The following is a 12,335-nucleotide window of genomic DNA, read 5'->3' as shown; positions in this document are numbered from 1 at the left end:
AGGCTCATATAGTTGCATTTAGTCTCATTTAGCTTTACTGATCATACTTATGGTGTAGTTTGCTTGTTGGGTTTTAATTATTCTATAAATGATGCTTTGATAGGTGGAAGGTAGTGTTTTATATAGGTTAAGGAAATATATTGGGCGGACTAAAATTTTTTGCGACATTTCAGATGGAATTTCTAGGAGCATATGAGGACAAAATAAGATATTTATTTGACTTCACATTTTAACCTCCTTTTCCAGTTGTTGACCTACATGTGAAGGGAATATTTTCCTAGGGAAAAAATTAAAAGAAGGGAACAAAACCCTAGGAGACCCACTATATAAAGAAATGAACCCCACAAATTAAAAAGAGGCTATAATTTATAAGATAAGGAAGGGAGGAGAGAGAGACAACATCTTCTTCTTCATCTTCTTCTTTTTGGAGTATACCTCCATTGTTGGGATCTTCGACGAACATCATGTCGGCTCTCGAAAGAAACTTACAAGGCTAAGATCAGTTCATGATAACTCACGGCAACAAAAGAGTTCATTCTACCTTTGGTTATTCTCTAGTGTTGTTTGTCTTTTTTCAAGTGTTGATATAAAATGATGATTATGGATGTTTATTACCCAACCATGAACTGATTTAGCTTGGCTAAGGTTTGTTGTGTATGATATGTTTTGTTTAATAGATGTTTGATCTCCATGTATATACTTGTTTCATTTATTTTTGTACTTGCTTAGGTTTGTAAGAGCCCTCGGAAGTTGGCCTTAACCTAGTTAGATACTTAGTAATTGGAAGAGCAAAGTCTAGATCTATAATCAAACGATAGGGTTGACTTGGGAAGCTTGATTCTAACTCTTCTTAGGAATAAGGATAAAGTTTCAACAACTAAAAGAAATATAACTTAAAATATAATAACTTGCTAGGGTTTATGCAGTAATGTATTACTGTAGCATTTTATTGTTGGTTTCTTGCTAGGAACAGTATATGAACAACTTAGCCTATACTATCAAGCAATATATTGTGGAAGTGATTAGACATCTCTTAGGGGAAAAACATAGGATTTCAAAAATAAACCTAGCCTTTTGTTCCACTTAGAACCAAAACTTGTGAGGTCTCTTTGTCTTATTTTACAAATCTCAGTTCTCATTAATGTAACACCCTATACCAATACGACACACAGTCAATGTAGGATGCCACACAAAACCACAGGAGCAGTTGACCAACACCTTACTCTTTTCTTATACTTTAAAACAACCATTTCCACCAATAAAAACATCTACAAAATAAATATAATTTAAATTTTTATACTGGGTAGATCCCAAAAATAAATATTTATAATCAAAATATTACAGACCGACTCTTAATAAAATTTTTGACTCAACTTATACAATAGGTTTGTAAAATATACATGCGCTTCAAAACAACTGTTGAGACGTACTCTGTATCTGCACTTAGTCTGGACCTTGATCTATGTACTACTCCTCGAACTCTCGATCTACTGACAAACCCACGAAAAACAACCATACTAACAACTAAAACATAAAAGTGTATCACTGAAATACTCAAGCTATTAAGTCTGTTGCTATCTGGCCTACTGATCTATTACGTTTTGCTATGCTATAATGAGTATACTCGTATACTCACTCTCTACTCTATGGTAGACATCATTGTGTAGCTGATATTCTGCATCTTGAAGCTCACACACCCCTCTAGTCTATCTAGAATGTGGCCCCGAAATCTCTACATCATAAACCATACCCTCGACTAGCCCACTCCTTGAGTGTTAGACCTTGCGCCCAAACTAGTAAGTTTAAAGTGCCTTGTGCACTCTCTAAGGATATCTAAAATGAATCTATATTTTTGACTCTGCTATCTTTTCTAAAGGAACTCGAGTGTCTTGGTCATTTCCTAAGCATTCAACAAGGCTAGTCTTATTTCATCCTAATTTATTCTCGTTTCTACGTTTGGATTAAACATTAATAAATGTTCTCACTTGTAGTCTTATTTGATAGAAATTATAAGTTTTTGGGAAACCTCACTTACCTATATACTTTCTCTTGACTTAAAGCCCATTTCTCAACCTTGGTATCGATACTAGACTTTCAATATCAATACCGACCTTTCAATATCAACACCCTCACTTGTGTCTACACTTACACGTGCTTTAAAGCTTAAACCATACCCTTGGTATCCATACTCACCTTAAATTATTAATACCCTCTCTCTACTATCGACACCCTACCAAAGGCATCGATACCCCTATAGTTATTTCATTCATTGTAACCCAACTTTAAACACCTTCTATAGCACTTATTATATGTTTTACACTTATTTAATTCTATTTATGGTCATATTATGGGTCTAGGGCCTCTTGGATAATTTTTTGACAAAATAGATTGAAGGTATTGATACTAGCCCAAGAGTATTGATCCTCATACAAACGTTTTGATACTTTATATAAGTATCGATACTTTTAAACATTCTTTTCTTATCAGTTTCAAAACTTTCTAAGAGTTTCGAAACTATGACCCAAAGTTTCAATACTCTTGAAAGAGTATCGATACTTTTGCCCAAAAACTCATGAATTTGCCCAAAACAAAGAACAAGTATCGATATTATCCCTATAGTATTGATACTCTACCTACAAAAGTCATAAAACACATAAAATATTATATTTCAATCCCAATGACCCTAGTGAGGTCCCCAAACATTCTTTAAAGTCTTATGTTATTACAAGGAGCATAAATAAGGCTTTATATCAAGCTTATAACAAAAATCATGTAATCTACCATTAACATATAACTCTAAGCTTCATAATTTACTCTCAAGCTAGAACTCATTTATGATGATCACTAGGAGTATGAAAGAATTGATAGTGTGTTACTTTGCTTCCTTGGTTGCTAAAATCTCCCTTAACTCAACTAGGATTCACCTTACCTTTATCATTTTTTTTACAACTTCACTCACCTCATTGGCTAATCAAAACAAAACTAGGGGTTACTAACTTGTCTTTGACTTTGAAACTAAGCTAAAACACTTTATACTACTTAATATTACTCAAAACTAGCTTAAATCTATAGGTTTCTTTCAAACTCCGAAAACCCATTTTGAAAACAAATTCTAAAACTCATAAAATGGAGCTTGAAACAAAGATTCAAGGATGGAGAGAAACATTTTTACCTTGGTTAAACAGATCTAAGAGTGGAATGCTTGAAACATGGCTCTTTAAATGAATAATAAATGGAAACTAATAGAAGAAAGAATAAGAAGAAGAGTGGGTGAGATATTATGGGGAGTTTGGTTATGTGAAATGATATAAAAAGAGAGGGAAAGTTTTCAGCTTCAACAAAATGGGTAAACTACATTTTATGTCCTCCGCTTATTAACTCACTTTAAAACTATCTCTTAGCATTAACTCTTGGGTCTACATTAGGCCCAAAACCTATATAACTTGGTCCAACTATCTTGGGAGGTGTAATTGGTTTGATTTAAAGGCTTCGGGTTGAGCCAAACCACTAACCTGGGTTTTGGAGTATTACAACTCTCGCCTCCTACAAGAAATTTCATCCTACAAGAAATTTCCCTAGAGAAAGGTTTTACTCTGAAACTCTAATGTGAATCTATGAAAGGTCTTGATAACTAGAACATCTAACTCTGAGCGTTAAACACTCGAACCCCTATCTTAAATGCATCAATTGAAACTCTCTCTCCTGAACTAGGTCACCATTGATAGAAGAATCCTTATGACACTCTACAACTCACTACTATCTCCAAAATATTCTTTATTAACCTCTTTATCTATTGGGCAAAGACAACTCTGAGACCTGGTGGTACTTTGCTGAAACTTCTACTAAAACCAATTTATATTACGCTAACCAACTGCTTTCTCGACCTTAAGGTTTCTCTACGAAACCTTGTGTTTCTCACTGAACATCACTATCTTACTCTTATCTTCCTTTCTAAGCTTAAGTATTGAACTTACACTTTAAACTCACATCTACTATGGCCTGAGATCTATACTATTAAAGATGTAGAAGTACGACATAACTCTGTAGGGCATGTAAACTTATAAACTCCAAACTAACACTGATTGACTATGATTGACACTTACCACCATTGACTCGCGGGTCCTAGAAATGTCAATCTTGACGCTCTGATACTACCATATATAACACCCTAGACTAGTATGACACATAGTCGACCAATGTAGGATGCCATACGGAATAACCAGAGTGGATGACAAACACCATACTCTTTTCTTGTACTATAAAATGACCATTTCCGCCAATAAAAACATCCATAAAATAAATATTAAAGATTTAATACTATGGAGCTCCCAAAAATAAATATTTACATTCAAAATATTACATACCGACTCTTAATAAAACAATATTCAATTGATACAAAAGGGTTTATAAAATATACATGTCATTCAAACAAAATGTTGAGACGTACTTTGTATCTACACTAAGTCTAGACCTTGATCTATCTACTACTCCTCAAACTCTAGATCTATATATCTGGCCACAGAAAATAATCCGAAGGCTGAGCTAACTAGCTCAATGCCACATTAACAACTATAACATACTAAATTTTTATCACTGAAATACTTAAGCTATCAAGTCTACTGCTATCTGATCTACTAGTATGTTCTGTTCTGATTTTCTTTAGTGAGCATACTCGTATACTCACTCTCTACTTTATGGTAGACAACATGGTACGACTGAGGGTTCTTCATCTCGGAGCTCACACCCCCTCTAGTCCTTAGAGAATGTAGCCCTAGAATCTCTGCATCGGACACCACACTCTTGACTAGCCCACTCCTTGAGTGTCAAACCTTGCACCCTAACTAGTCAACTTAAAGTGCCTTTCGCACTTACTAAGGATATCTGAACTGAATCCATACTTTCAACTTGACTATCTTTTTAAAGGAACTCAGGTGTCTTGCTCATTTTCCCGACGTTTTCCGGAGCATTCAAACATGGCTAGTCTTATTTGTCCCTAATTATTTGGTTTCTGTGTTTGAATTAAACATCAAATATGTTCTCGCTTGTAGTCTTATTTGGTGATATAAAGAAGTGTTTGGGTACCTCGAATCTAAATCCCTCAAAATTGACTTTTTGACCCAAAACAGACTGAAAGTATCGATTATAGCCCAAGAGTATCGATACTCCTGCAAAAGTTTCGATACTTTATATAAGTATCAATACTTTTAAACATTTTGTTCTGCCAAGATTCAAAACTATCTAGGAGTTTAGAAACTATGATCCAAAGTTTCGATACTCTTGAAAGAGTATTGATACTCTTGCCAAAAAACTCACAAATTTGCCCAAAACGAAGAACATGTATCTATATTATCCCTATAGTATCTATACTCTACCTGCAGAAGTCATAAAACACATACAAAAATACTATATTTCAATCCCAATGACCCTAGTGAGGTTCTCAAATATTCTTTAAAGTCTTATGTGATTACAAGGAGCATAAATAAGGCTTTATATCAAGCTTATAACATAAATAATGTAATCTACCATTAACATATAACTCTAAGCTTCATAATTTACTCTCAAGCTTGAACACATTTATGATGATCACTAGGATTATGGAATAGTTGATAGTGTGTTACCTTGCTTCTTTTGTTGCTAAAATCTCCCTCAATTCAACTAGAAGTCACCTTACGTTTATCATTTGCTTTACAAATTCACCCACCTCATTGGCTAATTAAAACAAAACTAGGGGTTACTAACTTGTCTTTGACTTGGAAACTAAGTTAAAACACTCTATACTACATAATATTGCTCAAAACAAGCTTAAATCTATAGGTTCCTTTAAAACTCCTAAAAACCCATTTTGAAAACAAATTCTAAAACTCACAAAATGGAGCTTGAAACAAAGCTTAAAGGACGGAGAGAAACATTCTTTCCTTGGCTAAACAAATCTAAGATTGGAATGCTTGAAACTTGGCTCTTGATAGGAAGAAGAAATGGAAACTAATGGAAGGAAGAAGAAGAAGAATGGGTGGGATATTATTGGGAGTTTGGTTACGTGAAATGATATAAAAAGAGGGAGAAAGTTTTCAGCTTTAACAAAATGTGTAAACTACACTTTAGGTCCTTCACCTATTAACTCCAATCCATGTGGAGACGATACTCACTCATTACTTTATTACTTATTCCACGTGTATACTTGCACAATTTGTGTATAACTATTGTATACCCGCACATGCGACACATATCATGTGACCCTGGTGGCCTTGATATCTCTCATATTCAGTTGGTGGATGATCTTATAGTGTTCACATCTGTGAGTGATACTACCATCTGTAATATTAAAAGAGTTCTAAGAGTAATTGAAGTTGTATTTGGACTTAAATTGAATCTGAAGAAGACTAAGTTATTCAAGATCAATGTGGTTCCCCATGAGTGAAATTATGGGCTGACTCTATTAATTGTGGTTGGGGAGTATTTCCGATGGAGTACCTTGGTCTTCCTTTGGGCCATTCAACCAATTCAGTCGGCTTGTGGAGACCCATTGTGAAGTCTTGATGGGTGAAAAGCTAAATTCCTATCTTTTAGAGGAAGGTTGACACTCGTAAAGTATGTTTTAACTAATCTCTCAGTATTCTTCATTTATATTTTTAAAATGCTGAAATCTGTTAGCTCCATGATGAATAAGTTGATTGATAGATTCATTTGGAGTGGTTTGTCAAGTCGATCCATACACTGGATTAAGTGGGATATTTTATTCAAACCTCTTTTGGCGGACGACTTTGGTATTCCTGGCATTAATATAAAAAACGAAGATATACTGTATAAATAGATTATAAGGTATGGATGGGAGATTAACAACTTATGGATGAGAGTAATCCAAACAAATATGAGTATGATTCTTCATCATTATTACTGGTAACTTGTGTTTCTCGTTCTTCCTCTTAGATATGAAAAGGTATTTCTCATTTTCTGTCAACTGTAAATAACCTATTTTCTTGAAATCTTCGTTGTGTTTTTGGGTGATAGAAAACTCATCAATTTCTGGACTGATTAATGGGTGGGGGCTGATTCTTTAAAAACCTATTTCCAATAATATATGCTCTATCAATCTAAAAAGATGAAAAGGTGGCTGATTTTGGGTTTAAAAAAAACTTCAATATCTTTGGATTGAAACATTGTCCTCCGTACACCCTTATTCGATTGGGAAGTTCCAATCTGAAACTCTTTTTGTATGTTGTTTAGAAGTGTGACAACGAATCGCTTAAGCTTTAATTGTCTCTGTTGGTGCGGGTCTTTTGCTGGGTGGTATAAACCAAAGGAGTTCAGCAATCCAATAATGTCAATGCAGATGTTGAAGACATTTGGAAACTGGTGTGGCCTAATTTGACTGCTCCCAATGTAGACGTTTTTGTATGGAAAACTGTCAACGATAGGATACCAACAAGAGTTGAATTAGCAAAACATTTCTCGAATCAAATAAATACTAGTTTTTGTGCCTTTTAAGTGGAAGCTGATGAATCTGTTTCTCACCTTCTTTGCCACTATCTTGCATCGTGGAAATTTTGGAAACGCTTATTTAATATTTGGAATATCCCTATTGTTATGCTTGAAAATTTTGGATCCCTGCTTTTAATGTGGTAGCCTTCCTCTATTGATTCTTAATTCAAAAGAGTGGAAGCTTGCGTTTTTTCAGTCTTTCTTGGTCCTTATGGTTATTTCGTAATGAGATTGTGTTTAAAATGTTAAGTTTGATGAAAATAAACTTTTTGATGTGGTGTTGTTGAGAACTAGTCATTGGTGTAAAGCTAAGTGGCCTCACTCCTAGCATAGGTTCCTTAAGCCCTCGGTAAGCTTGCGGTTGGAGCTACCCTTGGTTTCCTAAAGTTCAATGTGGATGGGGCTGTGTGACAGTTTTGGGGTAACGAGGATTAGTGGTTTATTAAGAGATCACGAAGGAAATATTCTTACGAAGCTCTCGAAATCAACTGGTTTGCTAGATCCGACAGATGCTGAAATTATGGTTGTGGTGGAAGCATGTTGATTATTCTCCAATTCTGAATGGTTCTCTCAATACTGTCTTGTGATTGAATCCGATAGTAATCTCGTGGTAGCATGAATCAGTATCCCTCAATCAGTTCCGTCATGTTTCTTAGCTGACATTATTTTCTGTTATCAGGTCTGTTATAGCAATTCTTGAAAGATCCAAACAATTTTCAGAGAGTGCAATCTTGATGCGGATCACTCGACGAAGAATGACGTCGACTGAATTTTATTTTTTTTGATTTATGGTTTAGCTAGGGTATTACCATGTCAGATGACGTAGTTGTAGAATAGTTGGCTCTTTAGTAGATTGCTGATTGATTATATTGCAAGTATAGCAGAAAGTTGTCTTGAATTTTAAGTGTTAAACTTGGGAGTTGTCGTGTTTAGTGTGGCAAGTGTGTAGTATGTGTATGTTGTTTCTATGGCTATGGCTTGGATGTTAAGTTTCGGTAGTATTTTATGTAAGAGATGATAATTGTATTGATATTGATAAGGCACACTCTTTTTTTAAAAATTAAATTTAGGAAATTTTTTTAAATAGACTGTTATCTTTGTATTATTTCTCATACTTGGATAGATGAATCTACAAAAAAATTCTAAAATAGGATGATTTTATTGTTGAAGTCGATGGTTGAGTTTGTTTATTGATTGATGTACATATCATTTTTATGCACTTCATAATAATAAATATTAATGATTTTATTATTATTTAGCTTAAAGTCGTCTCTATTATTAAAATGATGAGAAATCTCCTCTTTATCTATTTTTATTATATTTTATAATATGTTTCAAATATTGTATATTTATACTTTTTTTAGTATTAATAGTTATATTTTAAATTTGTTATATTTATATATTGATAATGTTTTTGTAATGACTAATTAATTTTTTTTCTGCGTCAAATTCAACTATAGATAATGGGCAAAAAACATCCAATTATTAGCTATTTAAATGCGAGGGTGCTCGACACTTTAATTTAATAGGGTAAAATGAGGAAAAGAAACTGACTCGACCGTTGACTCGATAAAAGAAATCGATGCAAAACTACCTTAATTGTTCATCATTCTATTTTCAAAGGAAAAAATAAGTGTCTATCATTTTGTATAAATATTTTGGGAGTTAATGTAACCCTAGACCTGGTCTATACGTTACGACCATATCTACCGAATTACGATAAAGTTTTCCAAAACATTTTTCAATAACTTAAAATTATATTTCGAATTAACATCTTTAAAAATATAGTTGATAATATTAAAATTTAGTTCCAAATAATTAAAGTATTAAGGACTAAGTAAAATAAAACATTTCATAATCAGTGTCAAAACAAATCTGACAGTAGTAGCAAAAATAGTATAAATCGTAAAACAAGTAGTTTCGAAATATAGGCACATGTCACCCAAAATAAATGCAGCTCGGAAGATAAATACATTACAACAAAATGGAACTGTGCGAATGTGTCGATCCTCCAAGTGCTAGGTTCGGGACGCCTATCAAAAGTATTTGAAAGAGAAAAGTTTGGGGGAGCGAGCTACGGAGCTCAGTGTGTTCCAACAATGAATAAATAAACATATAATTAAGATTTCAAAATCAGTTCGACATTAAAGTCATGAAACGCAGTAGAGTTTCCAAAATCAGTTCAATTCCAAATTGTGAAAACGTCAGTAGTGTTAGCTTAAAATACAGAATTGCCCTCCAAGTGAACACCATATGCAGTTCTCCATAACTGCATCCATAAGGACGTACCCTAGGCCAGAAGGGTGTAGGTGCCAACCTAAGGGAGCGCCTTGGGTCCATAAGGTCTTACGCTAGCCGAAGCGTAGGTGCCAACATGAGGGATGTGCCCTCAGGCCTATAAGGGCTTACCTAATGCACATAGCAGAGGTGCCACCCTAAGAGAGAACCTTAGGGTACATAAGGTCTTACCACTAGGCCTATTGGACTTAGGAGCCCACCCAAAGGTCACCTTAGGTCCATAAGGAGTTGATCGGTGCTAAACCTATATAAGGAATTACTAGCTTGATCAGAACTGAACTTTTAGAGACTTCATAACAGATCCCAGAGTATCCCCAAAGAAAACATTTTTTCAGACATTAACCAGTGGTAGCAGGAAATCAAAGTTCGTACATATTTATTTATCAATAAAAACAGTAACCAAAGAACATATGTCAAACAAGCATGATTTAAAATACATTAAATCAGTAATCATACTTAAATAAGGTAAATCAAACGGTAGTCAAATCAGAGAAAAACAATTCATTTTAAACCATAGAAAATAATCATGTGCACATGGTATTTCAAACATATATTTAAAACAATTATATGGTACACAAGGAACACACCTTACAAAAATAATCAGCCTGGGATATCTAACGAGCACCAATTTCACTACGCTCTTCAACTGTACGCGAACCTAGGTTATATCAAAATAGGGTTATAATCGGAGTAATATACTAAACTTAATATTTAACATGGTTGCATAGCTATACGAGCAATAACGAGGAGATCCACAAGTACCTTAAATTACATATGCATGTTTAGGTTTTATGGTTGATTCAGAGGCTTTCGTGTTTAAATTTGATAAAACAGACTAACGGACAGATCGAGAGGAACCGGGTCAAGGAGACGAACGGTCAGGAGATCCACGAGTACCTTAAATATACGATAACATAAATTAGTCATTGACTCTTTAATTAAATCAGATGTACTAAAATAAATACTTAAATTACATATGCACGTTCATGTTTAACGGTCGATTCGGAGGCTTTCATGTTCAAATTTAACAAAACAAACTTCGAATTCAGACTCAGGATGTTGAAAAATATAAAATATGACTTGGAAGTTTGGTCAAAGTCAAAAATCAACGGTCAAAGTCAAAGGTCAACGGTCAAAGTCAACGGGAATGTCAAAGTCAAATTCAATGGGCAGGTCAAAGTCAACAGTTCAAGTCAAGGTTAACGGGTCAGACTAGTTCGGGTTGGCTCAGTTCGATCCGAGTTTACTCAGACATGTTCGGTCTAAATTGAGTCGGTCGGGTCAAACAGATCCGGTTCAGATCGGGTTGGGCAAATTCAGTCCACCTGAACCATTTCTAGAAGAGACCACAACTGGAGAAGAGCCCCCCACACACATGGCGACGCGTGGCGGTGCGTGAGGGTAGCGACGAGGTCGGGGTGATCGGTCGATTGCTCTACGATCAACCAATTAACATTAAAATACCATTCAACTCAAAAATCAACCAAAAATAACAACCATTTACCCCATGGCGGACGGCGAGAACGGAAAAGGTGGACGACAGCTTCGATCGGGTTACGAGATGGCGACGGTGGGGAGGCTAACGACGTAGGCACTGAGGCAAGGGGACGGATAGATCAACGACAATCGAGGAAAAACTGAGGCAACGAGTGGGTTTTTCGTCAGCGTTTTGACGAGTTTTCCATGGCGAACAACGACTGATTCAGGTGATCCAAGTGTCGGGCCGAGGTCGTCATTCAATGGCGAGTATACTAATGGTGATGGCGCGCCTAACAGTGGCTGGGGGACGACGATTGGTGAAGAGACAGTGCGACGACTAGGGATTTGGGGGGAAATTTGGGGATTTTTTTTCGGGTTTCATCATAATGGGGGGTTCCAATTTGGGTATTTTAATTCTGGTAAAAACAAAATAAAATATATTTATTAAATAATGTTTTAGCCTAGGTCACATGTTCAGGCCTCCGCAACCACCCTATTTTTATTTTTAGTGACATGTGAGTTATGTGTAAATTATGGGGCTAGTCCCTTAACTTCCTACACATTCGATTTGGTTCAAAAATCTTTAAAATTATTCATTTTGGTCCCTTAATTAAATACAATAAATTAATTGTATTTTATATAAAATTTGGGTGTGACAGTTAAAATTTTATCTTTCTAAAAAATTGGATAGGAATTCATGTTTATAATTGTAGATTTTAGATTTTTTTCTTAATAGTCTTTCAATGTAATTAATGAATCGATTGATTTTTGTTTTTACATTAGATAGTTGTGGTATGCATCCAATACTATTTGATTGATTTAAAATGAAAAATTCTTCAATAATATTTTTAAAATTAAAATGATTTTTTATGACCAAAACAAAAGTACTTAAAAGTCAGTAATGATCTGTATACCTTATTCAAGTTTATAGTCTAAGATTTAAAAAATATATATTTGGATAATTTTTAAATGTAAATGAATTATTCAATTCTTTTTTTATTAAAATACATCATAATTCAGATAATATTTTTCTATTATTTAATTTTTAATAATTATAAAATAATTATTAAAATTAATGA

The sequence above is a fragment of the Hibiscus syriacus genome, unplaced genomic scaffold (assembly GCF_006381635.1).
Source record: "Hibiscus syriacus cultivar Baekdansim isolate YM2019G1 unplaced genomic scaffold, ASM638163v2 tig00113725_pilon, whole genome shotgun sequence".
NCBI lineage: Eukaryota > Viridiplantae > Streptophyta > Magnoliopsida > Malvales > Malvaceae > Hibiscus > Hibiscus syriacus.
The sequence above is the reverse complement of the archived record's forward strand: the minus strand, read 5'-3'. Positions refer to the sequence as shown.